Genomic DNA, 7,554 nt, shown 5'->3' with positions numbered 1-7,554 from the left:
TGATATAAGGGATTGTTGGCTTTTTTCATGTGGATTAATTTGAGTTCTCTATAGATCCTGGTTATCAAGCTTTTGTCTGATTGAAAATGTGCAAATATCCTTTCCCATTGTGTGGGTTGTCTCTTTGCTTTGGTTATCGTCACCTTAGCTGTACAGAAGCTTTTCAGTTTAATGAAGTCCCATTTGTTTATTTTTGTTCATGTTGCAATTGCCATGGCAGTCTTCTTCATGAAGTCTTCCCCCAGGCCAATATCTTCCAGTGTTTTTCCTATGCTTTCTTTGAGGATTTTTATTGTTTCATGCCTTAAATTTAAGTCGTTTATCCATCTTGAATCAATTTTTGTGAGTGGGGAAAGGTGTGGGTCCAGTTTCAGTCTTTTACACGCAGACATCCAATTCTCCCAACACCATTTATTGAATAGGGAGTCTTTCCCCCAAGGTAAGTTCTTGTTTGGTTTATCGAAGATTAGGTGGTTGTAAGATGTTAGTTTCATTTCTTGGTGTTTAATTCGATTCCAAGTGTCTATGTCTCTGTTTTTGTGGCAGTACCATGCTGTCTTGAGCACTATGGCTTTGTAGTACAGACTAAAATCTGGTATGCTGATACCCCCAGCTTTATTTTTGTTACTAAGAACTGCCTTAGCTATACGGGGTTTTTTCCGGTTCCATACAAAACGCAGAATCATTTTTTCCAAATCTTGAAAGTACAATGTAGGTACTTTGATAGGAATGGCATTGAATAGGTAGATTGCTTTGGGAAGCATAGACATTTTAACAATGTTGATTCTTCCCATCCATGAGCATGGTATGTTCTTCCATTTGTTAATATCCTCTGCTATTTCTTTTCTGAGGAGTTCATAGTTTTCTTTATAGAGGTCCTTCACCTCCTTCGTTAGGTATATTCCTAGGTATTTCATTTTCTTTGAAACTATGGTGAAGGGAGTTGTGTCCTTAATTAGCTTCTCATCTTGACTGTTATTGGTGTATACAAAGGCTACTGACTTGTGGACATTGATTTTATATCCTGAAACATTACTGTATTTTTTGATGACTTCTAGGAGTCTTGTGGTTGACTCTTTGGAGTTCTCTAAGTATAAGATCATGTCGTCAGCAAAGAGGGAGAGTTTGACCTCCTCTGCTCCCATTTGGATTCCCTTTATTTCCTTGTCTTGCCTAATTGTATTGGCTAGAACTTCCAGCACTATGTTGAATAGTAAAGGTGACAGAGGACAACCTTGTCTGGTTCCAGTTCTAAGAGGAAAAGCTTTGAGTTTTACTCCATTCAGTAAAATATTGGCTGTGGGTTTGTCATAGATAGCTTCAATCAGTTTTAGAAATGTGCCACCTATGCCTGTACTCTTCAGTGTTCTAATTAGAAAAGGATGCTGGATTTTATCAAATGCTTTTTCTGCATCTATTGAGAGGATCATGTGATCTTTATTTTTGCCTCTGTTAATATGGTGGATAACGTTTATGGACTTGCGTATGTTAAACCAGCCTTGCATCCCTGGGATGAAGCCTACTTGATCATGATGAATGACTTTTTTGATGATAAGCTGTAATCTATTGGCTAGGATTTTGTTGAGAATTTTTCCGTCTATATTCATGAGTGAGATTGGTCTGAAATTCTCCTTTTTGTTTGGGTCTTTTCCTGGTTTTGGTATCAGGGTGATGTTTGCTTCATAGAATGTGTTGGGGAAGATTCCTTCTTCCTCAATTTTTTGGAATAATTTCTGCAGTACAGGAATAAGCTCTTCCTTGAAGGTTTGATAGAATTCTGGAGTGAAGCCATCTGGACCAGGGCATTTTTTGGTTGGAAGCTTTTTTTCTTGTTTCTTTGATCTCAGTGCTTGAAATTGGTCTGTTCAGGAGGTCTATTTCTTCCTGGCTAAGTCTAGGGAGAGGGTGTGATTCCAAATATTGATCCATTTCCTTCACATTGTCAAATTTCTGGGCATAGAGTTTCTGGTAGTATTCAGATATGATCTCTTGTATCTCTGTGGGATCAGTTGTTATTTCCCCTTTATCGTTTCTGATTGAGGGTACTAGAGATTTTACTTTTCTATTTCTAGTTAGTCTGGCCAATGGTTTATCTATTTTATTTATTTTTTCAAAAAACCAACTCCTTGTTTCATTAATTTTCTGAATGATTCTTTTGTTTTCAATTTCATTGATCTCTGATTTGATTTTGGAGATTTCTTTTCTTCTACTGAGTTTAGGCTTAGATTGTTCTTCTTTTTCCAATTCCATAAGGTCTCTTGTAAGATTGTTGATGTGCTCTCTTTCTGTTTTTCGAATGTAGGCATCTAAAGCGATGAATTTTCCTCTCAAAAATGCTTTTGCAGTATCCCACAGGTTTTGGTAGTTTGTGTCTTCATTGTTGTTATGCTCAAGGAAGTTAATGATTTCCTGTTTTATTTCTTCCTGCACCCATCTGTTATTCAACAGAAGATTGTTTAATTTCCATGCCTTTGGGTGGGGTCGAGCATTTTTGTTAGAGTTGAGTTCCACCTTTAGTGCCTTATGGTCTGAGAAGATACAAGGTAAAATTTCAATTCTTTTGATTCTGTTGATATTTGTTTTGTGTCCCAGGATATGATCAATTTTGGAGAATGTTCCATGGGGTGGTGAGAAGAATGTATATTCTTTATCTTTGGAGTGGAGTGTTCTATATGCGTCTATCAAGCATAATTGTTCTAGGGTCTCATTTAATTCTCTTATATCTTTGTTTAATTTCTGTTTAGAGGATCTGTTCAGCTCTGTAAGAGGTGTGTTAAAGTCCCCTGTTATGATGGTATTATCAGATTTCATATTGCTCAGACTGAGTAAAGTCTGTTTCAAGAATCTGGGAGCATTTAAATTTGGTGCATAGATATTTAGAATTGAAATGTCTTCTTGTTGTAGTTTTCCCTTGACCAATATAAAGTGACCATCTTTGTCTTTTTTGACTTTAGTTGCTTAAATCCACATGTATCTGAAAATAAGATTGCAACTCCTCTTTTCTTCTGAATTCCATTTGCCTGAAAAATTGTCTTCCAACCCTTGACTCGGAGCTTTAATTTGTCTTTTGAAGCCATGTGTGTTTCTTGCAGACAGCAAGTGGATGGCTTGTGTTTTTTAATCCAGTTAGCCAATCTATGTCTCTTCAGTGGGGAATTCAAGCCATTAACATTTATGGAGATAATTGATAAGTGTGGTAGTATTCTATTCTTCTTATTTGGTGAGAGTCCATTGCTTAGTTTTATCTTTTGCATCAGTATGGAGGTTAGGTTCTGTCCTTTGATTTCTGAGTTCTTACTTTGCTGCTGATCCATTGTGGTGGTCAGTGTGCAGAACAGGTTGAAGTATTTCCTGTAGAGCTGGTCTTGTTGTGGTGAATTTCCTCAATGTTTGTATATCCGTAAATGATTTGATTTCTCTGTCAATTTTGAAGCTTAGTTTAGCAGGGTACAGAATTCTGGGCTGAAAATTGTTCTGTTTAAGTAGATTAAAGATAGATGACCATTGTCTTCTTGCTTGGAAAGTTTCATTAGAGAAGTCTGAGGTCACTCTGATGGATTTGCCCCTGTAGGTCCACTGGCGCTTACTCCTGGCAGCTTGCAGAATCTTTTCTTTTGTCTTGACTTTGGACAGGTTCATCACAATGTGTCTTGGAGAAGCTCGGTTAGAGTTGAGGCGACCTGGGGTCCGATATCCCTCTGAAAGCAGTGTGTCAGACTCTTTGGTGATGTTTGGGAAATTTTCTTTTATAATATTCTCTAGTATGGCTTCCATTCCTCTGGGGCATTCTTCTTCCCCTTCTGGAATTCCTATAACTCGTATGTTGGAACGCTTCATAAAGTCCCATATTTCTGACAGTAAACGTTCTGCTTTCTCTCTCTTCTTTTCTGCCTCTTTTACTGTCTGAGTTATCTCAAGAACTTTGTCTTCTACCTCTGAAATTCTTTCTTCTGCATGGTCTAACCTGTTGCTGATACTTTCCATTGAATCTTTAAGTTCCCTGATTGACTGTTTCATTTCCTTCAGCTCTGCTATATCCTTTTTGTATTCTTCATATCGTTCATCTCTGATTTGATTCTGTTTTAGGATTTCCTTTTGGTTATTTTCCACTTTATTAGCAGTTTCCTTCATTGTTTCCATCATTTCTTTCATTGTTTTCAACATGTGTATTCTAAATTCCCTTTCTGTCATTCCTAACATTTCTGTATAGGTGGAATCCTCTGCAGTAGCTACCTCATGGTCCCTTGTCGGGGTTGTTCTGGACTGGTTCTTCATGTTGCCTGGAGTTTTCTGGTGATTCTTCCTCATGTGTGATTTCTTTTATCTGTTTCCTTGCCCTAATTTTCCTTTCACTTCCTCTTGCTCTTTAAGTTCTTGTGCCTGTGGACTAAGGGTTACAGGACCAGAGAGGTGAGAAGGTTGAAGAGCAAAAAAGGGATGAAAGAAAGGAGGACCAAGTGATAAGAAAAAAAAGAAAGATAGAGAAAGGAGAGGGGGTGTGGATAAGGAATATTGACAAAAAGAAGAGAGGCACAGAAAGAGGGAGACAGGGCAATATAGGTGTACAGTAGGGTACTTTGACACAACCTTAAAAAACCCCACCTTCTGGGGGTTGGGTGCCCAGTTGGGTGGTTCCCTTGAGGTCAGCAGCTATTTGCTAACCTGATCAGACACAGTACCCCACCTCCACCAAGTAGAGAGGAAAGACAAAAATGCTATAAATCAAACCAAAACAAGCAAACAGAAAACTTTATGGAGATAAAATTGGGTGAAAAACCAAGTGATAGCGGTAGAAACACTAGCAAAAATGAAGTTGTAGTTATTAAAAAAGGCAGCAATGGGAAATTATAATTAAACTAGAAAAATTGAGAAAGAAAAAGGGATCTGTATGGAAAAGATTGAAATTAAGAAACAAAAGAACATCAACAACATCAAAATAAACAAAAAAAACCAACCAAACAAAAAAAAAGAAAAAAAAATTCACAACCAAAAACAAAGCAGTTTGTATATGTTGTTGAATATTGTCTGGGCAACACGTGGTCTTTTGGGGTATGAGATGTTAGTCACAGTTCTGATACGACTGGAGGCTGCTGATTTCTCAAACCCCAGCAGGTAGACACCCTAAATCTCTCTTCAGCCCACTTAAAAGGCACTTTGAACTTGTAAACTTGCTGAGCAGAAGCTTTCCCAGCTTTCTCGCTGCAATCACTGCTGAAGTGGCTATCCACTTACCCAGTGTGCCAAAACCGGTCTCACTCTGCCCCTGAGGGTTAGGGCTGCAAGGCGGTTCAGACCCCACCCTTAGGCTACTTGGTTGCTGGGTTACCAGCTCCCACCCGTTTCTAGCTCTGCGACCCTGAGGGCGGAGCTTGCCGGGGCAGATCACTGACAATGGATCCGTGTGAGCCACCGCCAAACACTATTAGCTCCGTCTGGCTCAGCGACTCAGACTGGGGCCCCAGACAACGGCCAAAGTTCTCCGCACTCCCGCTCAGGCCTTCCCCAAGGCAGTTCAACTCAGTGCCAAGTCCAAAGACATCAAAACAGTTCACAGGTAAGGCCTTTCTGGTTTGCAGTCTCGCTGCTACTGAACTTACAGTTGTGGGCGGGTTTAGATGGATTGAACACACGCGACCACTTGCCGGTTTTCCACTGTTTTAGTCCTCCTCTTGGGGTCCAGAAGTCTCTCGCTGACTCCCTGTATCCTTATAGGAGTGATGATAGGCAGTTCCCACCAGCCAGAGATGCCTGGAGTCCTATCTCCCCAGACTCACGGTGCCCAGATGCAAGGAAGCTGTTGCTCGGCTGCCATCTTGCTCCGCCCCCCATTCCATTATTTCTAAAAAAAAAAAAAGAAAGGAAAAACATTAAAAAAATAAAATAAGCACAAAAACAGTGGACAACATCAAATATCACTGATGCAAAGCATAACTAAATCAAGAGATAATATTTTGGAAACAGGGTGGTGACATTGTTCTTATACCATAACTTCATGAACCACATTTCGCCAATATGAATTTCTGTTTAAGGGTTTTACTCTTCAGAAATTTTCTTATGTGAGAGAAAGAGACTCACCACTCGGTCTCGAATCTGCTTGGCCTTGACCCCATACACCAGGGGATTGACTGTGGGGGCACTAGAAGGTACAAACTTGCAAAAATTATGTGGACGCTTGGAGGTACCTTCTTGCCAATGCGGTGAGTTAGGAAGCTAAACAGCGCAGGTGTGTAGGAGACAAGAATAGTGCAGACATGGGCAGCACAGGTGCTCAGTGCCTTAGAGCGGGCATTCTGGGAAGAGAGCCGGAAGACAGCCTGGAGCTTTTTGATGTAGGATGTGGCTATGAGTCCTAGGTCTAATATCATCACAGAAAGGGCCACAGAGAGTCCATAAACCCTGTTAATGAAGGTATTGGCACTGGCCAACTTCACCACAGCCATATGCTCACAGTAGGCATGATTGATGATGTATTTGGTATAATATGGTAGCTTGTAAATGAGAATAGGTCCAGGCAAAACCAAAAATATTGCGTGAATTGCAACAACCAGACCCATTTTAATGACCATTGGTATTGTCAGGATGGTTGTATGATGCAGTGGGATGCAAATAGCTACATAGCGGTCAAAAGCCATGGCAACTAGGAGTGCAGACTCAATAATGCAAAATGTGTGGATGAAATACAATTGTGCTAGGCAGATTTGACATTAAAGTCAATCCAATGTGCATCAAACCAGAAGATGCCAAGCATCTTTGGTGCTGCAGCAGAGGCAAGAGCCATGTCATTCATTGGCAACATGCAAAGGAAGAAATACATAGGCTGGTGAAGGCTTGTCTCTAGCTTGACAGTGACAATGATTACACTGTTCCCCAGCAAGGACAGAGCAAACAGGATGCAGACAGGGATGCCAATCCAGCAGTGAAAATATTCCAAATTGGGAATACCAACCAGTAAGAAAGATGAGATGTGATAGTATGTTGCATTGTATCCCATGTTAAAACTTGAGAGGTTGCACGTTTAACATGAAGGCACCAGGAAAAGCAGGATCACAAAGTGACTCTTCCATCATCCTGCCTGTGGGGGATGTAGGCACAATGAATAATATTGTGACTCTTCTACACCTTTGTAAGTCATCCAGTAAACCACTTTATCATTCTGAGCTCCAGCATTCTTTGCTGCAAATGAGAAGTTTGAGAGCTTTTTCTGAGTTTTGTTATTGTTTATATTTCTGCTATATAATTTTGATTCCCTATAAAAGGAGCAGTTAGCAACAAGATAATCTCATCTTTTTGCCAAAACCAGCATCTATGATATAAACAGTTTTAGTAAATGGGCTTAGAATAAACATAACTTATTTTTATCAAGAAAATTGAGATAAAGTTTGGAGATGCAAACACCCCCCAATAGGAGGTATTTTAATAGGCAATAATTTTTTAAGAAACTGATATTCTACCAAAAAAAAGAAAGAAAGAAAAAGAAAGAAAGAAACTGATATTCTTAGGCAGCATAACTTAATCAGAAATTCAGAGTAAGGTCTCAAAATGTTAAACAATATG

The 7,554-nt window shown here is 39.5% G+C and overlaps 1 pseudogene; it reads right to left on the bottom strand.

The window, feature by feature from the left end:
* Positions 1-6,033: 6,033 nt before the first annotated feature.
* LOC128566041 (olfactory receptor 52P1-like) lies at positions 6,034-6,991 on the bottom strand (annotated as a pseudogene).
* Between the last annotated feature and the right edge of the window lie 563 nt (positions 6,992-7,554).

Source organism: Nycticebus coucang, chromosome 14, assembly GCF_027406575.1.
Source record: "Nycticebus coucang isolate mNycCou1 chromosome 14, mNycCou1.pri, whole genome shotgun sequence".
Classification (NCBI taxonomy): domain Eukaryota; kingdom Metazoa; phylum Chordata; class Mammalia; order Primates; family Lorisidae; genus Nycticebus; species Nycticebus coucang.
The sequence above is the reverse complement of the archived record's forward strand: the minus strand, read 5'-3'. Positions and strand labels throughout refer to the sequence as shown.